General features: G+C 56.7%; 1 protein-coding gene and 1 non-coding gene across 8 annotated transcripts in view; one reads left to right on the top strand and one right to left on the bottom strand.

Annotated features, from left to right (window-relative positions):
• CACNA2D2 (calcium voltage-gated channel auxiliary subunit alpha2delta 2) overlaps positions 1–12485 on the bottom strand; it is a 139430-nt gene that overhangs the window by 115040 nt on the left and 11905 nt on the right. The gene's annotated exons all lie outside the window — the stretch shown is intronic.
• Positions 5045–5116, top strand: TRNAY-AUA (transfer RNA tyrosine (anticodon AUA)). The gene has a single exon. It is a non-coding gene; the product is annotated as a tRNA-Tyr (tRNA).

Genomic DNA, 12485 nt, shown 5'->3' with positions numbered 1-12485 from the left:
ATTGCAATTTGCCAAGCTGAATGTCAGGACTGTGATGGGAAAAAAAAAAAAATCAACATCAAAAGAAAGAGGTATTAGCTTTAGCTTGTTGTTGGTTTAAGCCACAGCCTGATGCCCACCTCTGCTCCCCACTGCAGGGAAAAAGTGAACACTGAGCGCCAGGGCAGGCCAGGCTGCAGGCCCGGCTACTAAGGGTGATGAGGTCTTAACCACCAGCTGGGGGAGAGCAAAGCGAGCAGAGAATGGACAGCCTGCCTGGCCCCTGGCTCCTGTCCCCCAGGCACTGATGGCTTGGCCCTGGCTGAGGATGGGCAGTGTGGCAGGTGGCTGTTTCATGCTCCTGAGACAGAGCCCAGGGTGGGGGGCTGGCTAATGTCGAGATGGGCTGCTGCACAGTCCTGTGTCCAGCTAGGCAGGTGGCACATGAATGGTTGAGGTCAAGGAACTGATCTCCAAGGGAACTGTTAGTTCTGCCCTGAGCCTGACCCTGACCTCAGCCACTCACTGGTCTAGGGGACAGAATGCCGATCACCATCTTCCTGAGGAGAAAGGGCTCCCGTGATATACAAGGTGTGGGGCCAGCATGTCAATTCTCACAGAGAAGCAAATCCCCACTTACCATCCCCACTTTACAGATGAGTAAACTGAGGCTCAGAGGCTTTAAAAATGACCCACCCAAGGTCATCCACCCAGAAAGTGGTGAACTTGACCCAGGGGTGTGTTGGAGTTAGCAACAGACAATAGTACACACCTCCTCCCAACTCTGCATTCAGCGTCCTCACCTCAGGAGCTTGAAATCTCTGTAGCCCAGAAATCTGCAAATGCTGCCAATCTCAGTTTTTTTTCCCCCAGAGAGTGAACTGTCAACATTTACCAGCACAGCACTGATATGACCCCAGGCTGTTGACTCTTTTCTAGTGTATCTATAGGTCTTTGGTGCTCGAATTTCACAGATAAGTAAAGAAAAATTAGTTGAAAGAGCAGACATGGATGCCAAGTTTTTATTTTGCTCAGACAACACACTGCTATTGTTACCATTATTATAATCACCATCATTTCATCAAAAAAGGCTATTGCAACACAAAAAAATTTTTTAAAGAACTAAATCTCAGAATAAAGTCCAATTCTTCCCAAGACACATCCATATCCAGATCCACTCTCCCTCTCTCCTTCCCTCCCTCCCTCCCTCCCTCTCTCTCTCTCTCTCTCTCAGACACATACACACACACACACACACACACACACACACACACACACACGTCTTCCCACCCTCCACCACCCCCCACCTCCGGCTGAGCAGCTCTAGACACTGCTAGGGGCCTGCAGGGACTGGCCTACCCACACCACATCAGAACACGCACACCCTCCTGGGGTCTAGGGATGGCTCTAGCCCTTGGTTTTGCACAGTGGGTCTGCTGGGTAGATCCCAGCTACACTGCCCATCATCACAATGCCATGGAAATCAAGACATTCTGATTTGTTACCTAAACCAAACCCAACTAGGAAGGCAACACATGTCCAAGAGTTTAAAAGAAAGTGACAGATCATTGATTTCATCATCACAGAGATGTGATCTGGGGGCTCCAGGGTTTGGCTGGTGCCCCAGTGCTGGCCCCAAGGGTAACACATGGGACCAAGGAGGCCAGGAGCCAAATGTGTACCTGCAGTATTCCTGCCCAGAGGCCAGAGAAACCACCCTGGCCAGGCCCAGTCACACTCCAGCAGAAGGGCATGGGGACTTTGGAAGGATGGGGGAGACACTAGGACCCATGGCTCCACTGGGTCAAAGGCAAACTGACCGAATCCTGCCTGGGATCCTAACAATCTGAACCCAAGTGCCTGGATATGCCACCACCTCCCAGGCCAGACAGTGTGGCCCATGGGTCACCCTCCCAACACGACAGATCCACCTGCTGGCTCCCCACATCCCTGTGATTTTCCATGCTCTTCACTGAGATGACACTGCTCATTGCCAAGTGTCTCCAAGTGCCAAATTAGCACAACAGTGAGGAGAGAGAGCATCTGGGAGGAGACACATGCAGCCAGGGGCTGCAACCGGCAGGATGCCTGGGGTGGGTACGAGAGGCTGGAGACAGCCTCACACCACTGTGTCCTCCGATGTGCCCGAACCTAGCAGGCTACAGGCACTGAGCCCCCATTTCACAAATAAGAAAACGGAGGCCCCTGGCAAGGAGCCATCTTCTACAGAGAGAAGCCAGGCCCACCCATCCTCCTGGCTCCATCAGCTCTATGACCCCACCTGCCCAAGGACGGTGCAGCCTCTGGGAAGCCTCAGGGAGAGGCTACCTCTGCAAGCTGTCTGTGTGAACGTGGAAAGTTCTTGCCTCTCGGAACCTCAGCTTTCTGGTCTGTAAACAGGGATGGTAATGATTAGCTGAATAACTTTCAGGACCAAATCCACAGGGCAACTTTGATGAGCAGTATTATTACTTGCCAGTCCCCTGAGAGCTAGAAGCTTATCAAATTCAGACTCCCTCTCCCCCACCCAGTGCTTAGGAAATCTTCCCTGCCTGCTTGTGGGGAGGGGGCATGGAGGTAGGGTGCTAGGAATAGGGTTTCCCTAATAGCTCCCTGTAACCCCCTGCTCCCCAGACTAAAAGAGGCAGGGAGCAGGCACAGGGCAAAGATGTGTGTGTCCGAGGGCTAGAGGGCTGAGGGCAAGCCCAGCAGGAAGAAGATGACATTAGGTGCTGTGGCACTCTGGGTCTCAGTCTCCAAGGCATGTTTCAGAGGAGGTGTCATCATCAGGCAGGGGAGCAAAATCATCCATGTGTGGGGTGAGGAACTGAGGCCGAGGGCCCCTTTAGCAGACAGAACCATCGAGACCCCAGCTAAAAGGCTGGGGAGGCCAGGTCAAATTACAGAGCACCCAGGGTGAGGGCGCCCAGCCCTGAAGCCAGCTGCACAGGCTTGTCCAGAGGGAGAAGGGGGAGGGGAGCAGGGGGGAGGGGAGCAGAGGGGAGGGGGGGGGGAGGGAAGGGAGGGACGGGAGGAGGAGGGGAAGGAGAGAAGAGGGAAGAGGGGAAGAGCCTGCGTGCAGATGCGGCAGCACAGTTTAAACTGTTGCCAGTTGTTAATTTTATATGTGAAGTTGTTGATCAGAATGTGATTTAATTGTACAGTATAATCCAGGCTTTTGGAATAAATTATGCAGAAAACTCATCTATAATTAAACAAATCAAAAAACCAGAGACAGGTGACACTGCAGGTTCACCCTCAGAGGGCACGGCTAGGTGTGGGCGGCTGGACCCTGGAGAGGGACTAGAGGGAAGGGGGAGGGCTCCGCTCAAGAGCAGACAGGGGAAGGCCTGGGAGAGGCTAAGGCCCACCAGGGCTGAGAGTCTCCGGACCCCCAACTACCTCTGCAGGCCTTTTCACCACTCCCAAGGAGGCATTTTTTGCCACCAAAGTCCTGCTACAGACTGCCTCCACCAGGCAGGCTGCCTGGATAAACCCCATCCACTGGGGGCCTAAGAGCAGTCTGCGGCCTTCCCTGCTCAGCTCAAGCAGGGCAGCCATCGTGGAGGGGGAGATGCTAAGGGTGGAAGAACAGGTGAGGCTGGAGGAGAGGAGGGCAGGGCTGGGCTAGGGCAATGAGGGGTGTGGGGAAGGCCGCTTGCTGTCGAGGGTACGTGAACCAAATCTGGCCGTGGTGGGGGCCCACAGGTCTCCTGCTTCTCCCATGGCAGACTGGCCGATTATTCGCTTAGTTCTGGGGGAGGCAGTGATTTAAATTAAAGTGCTATTTAATTATTCTATTTCAGCTGGCCTGCCACCTCCCACCTTGGTGCCTTCGCAGTGTTCTGAAGGGGAAAGAAAACATAGGGCAGGAGCTGGGTGGTGGTCTAGAGAGACAGATGGAGAGATGGGAGGGATAGAGACATGAAAAGAGCCCAGGAGAGCTGGTCCAGAGGGCCTGGGCATTATGCTCACCCTGTCACAGGGGAAGATGACTTGTAAGGGGGCAAGGAGGCCATTCCCCATTCCAACCAGGAGAGGCCACCCCAAGCTCAGAGAGCAGTAGTGGCCCCTGCTGAAAGAGGGCTGGGGATGTGGCCAGCCCCTCCTCTAGGCCACAGCCCTGCTGCCAACAGCAGGAAGCTCCAGACTGCACCCCAGATTGTGGCATCTCCAGAGCCACTTCCCCCGAGGAGTCCTCCCTGACCACTCAGTGGAATCCCTCTCTACCGAGACTGAGCGCCCAGATTCAGCCCTGGCTCTACCATGACCTTGGACCAGACGTGCCCTCTTAGGCCTCAGTTTTCCCATCTAGAAAATGGAGATAAAGCTCACCACTTGTCCACCTTCCAGGACCCAAGACAAGCAGGAAGGGACCGCTGCCCCACAGAAGGGATGCTAACCATGATGACTGCCCCAACATACATGCGCATAGACTCACCCGGGCAGCAGGGCTGTCCTCCCCTCAGTCCAGTCCCCCTCCTCAGAGTGGCGCTCATGAAGTGTGGGATGGCTGTGTCTCCTCCTTGGACTGGGCTTCTGGGTGGGCCACAGCCCCCTCCTGCACTACCTAAGAGACCTCGTCTGACACAGGGGAGACTCCCAGGAAAAGGCAGGGCCTCTAAGATCAGAGGGTCCTTCCTGCTTATCTGCTCAGGAGAGAAGACTCTTGGGCCTCAACATCTTTTGGGGCTCAAAGCCCAGAGTAGGGCCCCTGACCTTGATTGGATCATAGCCTCCGAAGAACAGAGGGCAAGTGTAGCCAAGATCATTCACTCTCGAGAGGCAAAGTGGTCAAATCACTCCAAGCCATTGAGGCCAGAGTGCCTGGAGGTGTGCAGACCAGCCAGCGCTGGCCTGGCACTACACCAGCCATGGTGGGGTGGGGGCTGCACTGGAGCCTGGGGAGATGGAAGCATGATGGTTCAGCCAAGTCACATGGAATAAGGTTCCCTGGTTGGCCATCCACGCCTTCATAAGCAGGTAAGCTGAGATGCAGACTCAGAGGGACGGCTCATCTTCCACAGATTTGATTCAGCTTAAGGTACTCCTAAGAAAAAAAAAAACCCTGGTGGCTCAGACGGTAAAGCGTCTGCCTATAACGCGGGAGATCCAGGTTCAATCCCTGGGTAGGGAAGATCCCCTAGAGAAGGAAATGGCAACCCACTCCAGTACTCTTGCCTGGAAAATCCCATGGACAGAGGAGCATGGTGGGCTACAGTCTATGGGGTCGCAAAGAGTTGGACGCGACTGAGCGACTTCACTTTAAGGGACTCCTAAGTGTGAGTATCATGGAGCTCCTGTTACCCAGGAGCACTGTCCCCACCCCCACCTACCCATCCAATGTACACAGAGAGGAAGGCAGCCCACTTATCACAAGGGATCATCAGAGATTCCCTGGTGCCGGGGAGGGGCTGGTGCTGCTGAAGCTCAAATTAGTCCAAATCCATCGGTCTCGACTATGTGTGTCTTGGGACCCTGCCCAAATACTGCTCCTTAATGAGGTTATTAATTACGGGCTGTCCCTTCCCTTTCTTCATCGGGAAGAAAGCCTTCCTTCCAATCAGCTCTTGGCCGAGAGGCTGCAAGCCTGTGCCTCCCCACTTAGACTACCAGTGAACAGTCATTCACTTTAATTAGGGCGTCCGGTCCAGCCCAGTATTTACTCCTAATAGCCTGATGGGGGGAGGGGAGAAGGCCTGGAAGCAGGGAGCCGCAATCACCCAGGGCTGGGAGAGCCAGGCAGTCCACTTGGCTCGGAGAGGGATGAACAGTGTTCCAGGCTCACACAGCAAGAGGCCACAGCACTCTGCCTCACTCCCGCCATCAGGGCCGGACTGAGGACCCACAGGGGCTCCTGCAGCCAGGGAGGACCACAAGGACTGGGACAAGCCAGCAACAGGCAGGCTGAGAAGGAGGTTTCCCAGGGGAGATTAGGAGGCCAGCATGGAAGGCCCACCTGAGCCTGACTTGTCTCTGATGGGGTTAGCTGTGTGACCTTGGTGACATCCTTCCCCTTGTCTGGGCCTCAGCTAACTCATCTAGAAAGTGACCTAGGGCAACATAGTATTGTGTCGATACTGTCACACCCAGAGCCGCAGGGCTCCTGAGCAGCCCTTCAGCGGGACCCTCCTCTGCAGGCCTGGCCTGGGGTTGCCAGCAGGGGGAGCAGTCCCTGCAGATAGGAGAGGCCCTAGCGGAGGCGCCAGGGGGCCAGGGGGACGCAGAAGGTGTGCAGCAGGAAGGGGGCCATTGGTCTGCGGAACAGCGGACGACTGAGGCCCAGACCCGGGCTGTGGGCTCGGCCAGGGCAGGGAGCAGCCCCCAGGCTGAATCTCCTCCAGCCCCTGCCGTGTGCCAGGTCACGTTCTGTGGTCCACACCCGGCTCTGGTTTGGACTCTCCAGGTCTCCGTTTCCCTCTCTGCCCCAGGAAGGGTGGCCTGGGGCCTCCACAGGCCACTCGGGGATGTGTTTCCAAGGGGCTGAGTGAGGCCTCATGCCCGCCTCGCTGGGCCTGAATTACCTTCATCATCCCTGGTCCTCAGCGGGGAAAGCTGGGGTAGAGCAACTGTGCGATGCGCCCAAGGCCACGTGGCCGACGAGCACACAGCTCTGCCCAGCTGCGGCACGGCCGGTCCACCTGGATGCCTAATGGGCCTCTCAAACTGAGTGGGCCCAAATCCCAGGCCCTGCCCCTCCCTCTGAACCCTCTCCTCCCTCTCTTCACACCCCCGGATCTCAGCTCTGGTTCAGGCCGGAAGCATCAGGGTGACTGGAACCTGCTTTCTCTCGTACCCATATTCCATCTCAGCAAGTGCCGTGGGCTCCACCTTCACAACCCACCCACCGCCCACCACCTCCCCAACCCCCCGCCTGGCCTGGGCCACGGTCATCTCTTTCCAGGACAAGTGGTGGAATCGCCAGGTCACTGGTCTTCAGCTTCGGCTCTTTGGAACCCCCGTTTCCCGCCACACCCCGCCAAGGCTGTTCACCTCCACACTCAGCCAAAGTGTCCTGCTGAACAGTGTGCCTCCTCAGTCAACACCCAGAGCCCATCCAGGGGCCGAACCCACAATGGCCTCTCTGACCTCGCTTCTCAGGCCACACTGGCCTCCTCGCTGTGGCTTGAACACACTCCTCTAGTCCCAGCCCAGCCCTTGCACACGCTATTCCCTTGGCCTGGATCAGTCTCTTCTCAGAAGCCTTCAAGGCTCCCCTCACGCCTTGTTCAGGGAAGCCCACCGTGCCCCCTCCTCCCATTTTAAGTGGTGCCCTCCAGGGGTTATTGTTTTAGCTAAAATTCCCTCAGACCTCCTCTTGTTTACTGCCCCCTCTGCGCCGGGAGCCCTAAGGGAGGAGGCCCCTGGTCTCCAGCCTAGAGGAAGAGACCCTTGGCCAAGCAAGCGCACCTCCCCAGCCGGCTCCGACCTCCCTGCCATCCTGCCCAGCCCGCACGCTGCGGCCACAGGAGCTGGCAGGTGGGGTGCGCAGCGCAGACTGCGGGGGGGCTAGAAGCGCAGCAGCTGCCCCAGGCACAGCCCAGGAGGCCCTCCCTTTCCCCGGCTCCTCTCCGTATGAATTATTAAAGCTCATTTATGATGGGCCTGCCCAGGCCTGTGGCTTCTGTGCATAATTCATGGGTCTCCCAGAAAGGCTGGGTGCTGGCGCAGCCACTTCTTCCAGGAAGCAAGCAACGTGCGGGCAGATCCGGGGCTGTCCTCACTCATCCCTGTCACCCTGTCCTCATCTCGGACAGCCCAGGACCTTGGCCCTCCACCCACTCTCCCCCACCTGGGATTCTGGTTCCCAGGGCTGACATCCACACACTTTGTGCAGACTCACCCATCCCCCTCTCTGTGCCTCGGTTTCCATCTGTGGGCTGAAGGAGTCGCTGGTTTTCAAACCGCAGGGACTGCAATTATCACCCACCTCCACTCCCTGGGGAGGCCCATGGGCTCCCAAGGTACCAAGACTTGGGGTCATTATCTGTGAATTTCCCAGCAATCTAGAGCTGGGATGTAGCAGTGAGCAACAAGAACTCACGAACTAGCTAAGGGCACTCTAGAGCAAAACAGAAAGTCCAGGCCAGGGACGCGGGGTACGGACAGTCACTCGGCCCAGGATCCACCGTCTGCTCCCCAGGCCTGGAGCCGCCTGCCTCACTCACTGACACGGATCGTGGGCATTTGGGGGTCTGCAGCGCCTCCTTCTCTCCCTAGCATGTTCCCCCAGGTAGTCAGGTACAAGGCAAAAGGGACCAGACCCATTTAACAACCTAGCACACTGAGGTTCAGTGAGGCTGGCTCTTGGAGGCAGGGCTGGTATATTGACACCGCCAGGTCCAGTGATGGAAGAGCCACACCCAAGCCTGTTCTCATGAGGTGGCCAGTAGTGTTGAGGTGCCTGTGGTGGTCACCAGGAGAGTAGGGGGGAATCTGGGAGCTCCAGGTGCCTGCTCCTGCCCCACGCCAGTAGCTGAAGCCTGATTGGAGGTGCAAGAGAGGCCCTGCCCACGTGTCATCAACCACTCAGGCTCATTCTGTGATTCACACATCCCATCTCCCCTCACGTACCTCCTCCCCACCCTCCAGCATGAGTCAAATCCTCTCTGAGCCACAAATAGCCGTCTTCCATTTATGTCTTGGACATGGCCTCCTGCCTCGAGGAGGACAGAAACCCCTCTCACAGTCTTCTATTCCTTCTCAGGGAAGAAATCCCACCCCCACTCCATGGAAGCTGGCAGGGCCCCATAGGACATGCAGGTGCAAAAGAGAGGTGGAGCCAAGACCAGAAAAGAACTTAACTCATCACGGCCAGCTTTGTTCTCTGGTTTTGCGCCTCCTCTACCTGGCCAAGTCACCTCTGGTGGGAAGTCTTCCTGGATTTCTCTTCACCCTCCTCTCAAACCCATAGTCCTTACTCTACTTTACTGACCCTTGCATTAGGTTGGGGCTGCAGTCTGATTCCCCTCACCAAGCTCCCTGAAGAACTTCGCTTGCAGGACAGCAAAGAAGGGGCTTCTGGAAATGCTTGGGGATACATTTCCCTGAACATCCTCCCATCACCAGATTGGTGCCCACCACCCCCCCCCACCCCGCTCTCTACAGTGTCCACCTCTCTCTACAGTGGGGGAGAGGCTGGAGGGGAGGGCAGGAAAAAGCTTCCAACTTCAGTCGGTAGAGCACTGAGGAAAGGAACTGAGGATGCAAAGCACCTGTTGTCTGCTGGGGGTTCCTGTGTGAGCTCACTGAAGTCTCACAGCACCCCTGGCTAGGTGCGAACTGGTTCAAGCCCACTTCATGGACAACGACCAAGGCCACACAGCTAGTCTGTGCTCAACCAGAATTTGAACCCTGCAGAGGGTGGCTCCAGAGCCCAGGCTCTGTTCCTAGGTGATCCAGCTTTCTTAATCCCAAAGTGGGCTTCAACGGCCAAGATTCAGGAAATAGGGTGCCATAAGGCCACTCCTCATCTATGACCTTTTCCACCATAGAGAAGGGGTCCATTCCAAATCAGGGCCCTCACTGCCTCCCCAAGCAAGCCAAAGCTGGGCAATCGGAGAGTCCTTCCTTTTACCCCAACAAAGCCACCCTGCTGCAGGAACGATGTCTCCGCAGCGCACAGCTCTAGCTCCCTCCAATCCCTCCCACGACAGGGTAGATGCCCACTTCCTCTGGGATCTGCTCCTCACTAGTGAGCTCCGGGCTTCTCAGTGCAAGCCAAGCTGCCTGTAAATCAAATGCAAGTGCTCGTTTGCCTTTTCTCTCCACACTCTATGGTGAATCCGTAAGCAATGTAAATTCCCTCTGTGAGACATGGCGAGTAGGGGCCTTCAGGTGCCACCCTAGCGGCCCCACCTCCTCCTGAGAAGTCCCGGGGCGGCGGCCATCCCAAGAGGAGCCACTGCTGCGTGAGCCTGTGTTGTCCTCAGAGCTGGCTTGACGAGTAGCAGGTGGGCCAACTCAGCAGGGCTTACCACAGACAAAATACTCTGGAGATGTTTCCAACCTACAAATCCCTACTAGCTCCCTCACTCCCCACTTATTCATTCATGTATACAGTTACTAAGCCAGGCTGCAGGCTGGACATGGGGAAGGGACACAGTGGTGAGCAGGGCAGATGCAGGCTGGAACTTGGAATTCAACCAGAGAAGGCATCTGATCTGATCCAGACTCAGTACATGAAGGGAGGAGGAGTCCGGTAGGGGTGTGGACTGCACAGCAAGGGGTCTGACCCACCTAGGGCTCTGGCAGGTAAAGGCGGCATTGCAGAGCAGCAGGGCAGTTCAGACAGAGGGTGCAGCACGTGCAAGGAAGGCTCAGCGGTGAGCTCAGCATGGGATGATGCCCTGTGAACACCACAGACCGACCACAGCCACCGAGCAGGCTGCTTGCACACTGATGCCTGCAGCACTCCGTCCTAAGGACATGGTGAGCGAAGGATGGAGAGCTCCCAACAGTCGGGGGAAGAGGAGGAGAGTGGCCACAGTCAGCGGATGATGAAACTAAGGGTTCAAAGAGCAGGGCTCTCCACTTGGTCCTCGGCACCCAGCCTGGGAGGCTCAGCTCCTCCAGGCCCTCTCCAGAGGCACACACGCATATCCAGCTTTGACACCTCTCCATTTGGACGCCTAGTCCGCATCTCAAACTCAGTGTGTCCAATACCTGCTGGTCCCTTGGACTGACTCTTCCCCAGCCTCCTCCAGCTTACCTGGTGAAAACCATCCTTCCAGCTGCTCAAGCCAGTTGCCTGACATCTCCTGACACATCTTTTCCTTTCTCATACCCGGACCATCGGTATGTCTCACCACCACCACAGCCACCACCCTGGTGCTCCCCTGTTCACACCTCTCCCGGGGCGCCCAGTTCAAAGTCATGCTAATTTAATGGCCCAGCCTGTCCAGGTCCCTGCTGCCCTCTGACCTCCCCACCTCCCATCCTCCTCCTGCTCAACCACATCCCACCTCAGGGCCTTTGCACTGGCCATTCCTCTGCTTGGAACACTCTCCTCCCAGATACTCACGTGGCTCCCACTCTCCCATCCTTCCAGGTTTTCCTCATGTTTCAGTGAGGCCCACTCTGACCTGCCCCTCTAGTTAACCCCTCTCCCAAATCCATCCTGTCCCTTCTGCACGGTGTTTGTCACCTCACAACACAGCATGTCCTCTGTCTGCATCATCTCCCCAGACTGCTGTAGGCCTGTCCTCATCAGTGCCTGGTGCACGGCAGACGCTCACGAGCGTGGAAAGAATGAATGAACGGCAGGTTGCGGCGAGTGTCTGTGGAGGGAACAAATGTGCCCGCAGCGGGGGAGGCACCGTCTGGAAGAGGATGAACCGAGGAGGAGTCTCAGGTAGGACCAAACCCATAGGCTGTCCAAAAGCCGTGTGGCACCCTTGCACTGACCTGCGGTCACCTTTGCCCTGGCATTTGACCTGCTCTATGCTTACAATCATGGCTTTCCCACGTGGCTCAGTGGTAAAGAATCTGCCTGCCAATGCAGGAAAACCCGGGTTCAATCCCTGGTCAGGAAGATCCCCTGGAGAAGGAAATGGCAACCCGTTCCAGTATTCTTGCCTGTGAAATCCCAGGGACAGAGGAGCCTGGAGGGCTACAGCCCATGGGGTTGCACAGAGTCAGACACAACTGAGTGACTGAGTATGCATGCACGCATGCTCACAATCATAAAATATAGAAAATAGGATCCCATTTTAGAGATTAGAAAACTGAGGAACGAAATGACTGTGAGTCACATATGGGGCTCTCTTTATGAGCCCCAGCTCCTCCCCTCCTCGACCCCCATCCCCTGGACCATGCTTTCCTGCAAGCAGCAGGCAGATGGTGCAGTGAGGCCAACAAAGCCCACGGCTCTGGGTCCCTTCAGATGGCTCCGTGATGTCCCCACCCTTCTGCGTTTTAGAGTAACGGCCTCCTGCATATGCCAGCAGTCTGGAAATCACCTGTGAAATAAATTTCCCCCAGCGCTGGCTCGGAAGCCATGTAAATCACTTGACTTAACGGCCTCTGGGATTGTTCCCCGCCACCCCTCCCCAGCCACTCTGTGCCAGGGAATGTGGGGCCGCGGGGCACGAGGCAGGCAGAGCCCCAGTCATGGGCTCCTACGAGGCAGCACGCAGGGGTACAGCAGCCTCATGGAGCTCAGCAGCACGAGACGGATGGGGCCTGCCTGGAGCTTGCAGAACTGAGGCTGGATCCACATGGGCAAGCCTCTCCCCCACCCCTTGTCCTTGTTCCCCATCAGCGCTTGCTCTCAGAGAAAGATGGGTCCTGGTACTCTCCCTGGGGCCCCCAGAGCCCTGACTTGGGGTGGGGCGGGGGCACCCAAGGCCTTAGGAATGGCTGGGGACCCTGAGAGGCCCTGTCAGAATGCAGTCTGGAGCAGGAGCTCTACCCCACCTCCCCCAGCCCACCAAGGCCTGCATCTCATCACCCCTCAGACGCTGCCTAGTGCACCACTCACGTGCGGTTATCGTCTTTCTGGCCTC

Source organism: Ovis aries, chromosome 19 (genome assembly GCF_016772045.2).
Source record: "Ovis aries strain OAR_USU_Benz2616 breed Rambouillet chromosome 19, ARS-UI_Ramb_v3.0, whole genome shotgun sequence".
NCBI lineage: Eukaryota > Metazoa > Chordata > Mammalia > Artiodactyla > Bovidae > Ovis > Ovis aries.
The sequence above is the reverse complement of the archived record's forward strand: the minus strand, read 5'-3'. Positions and strand labels throughout refer to the sequence as shown.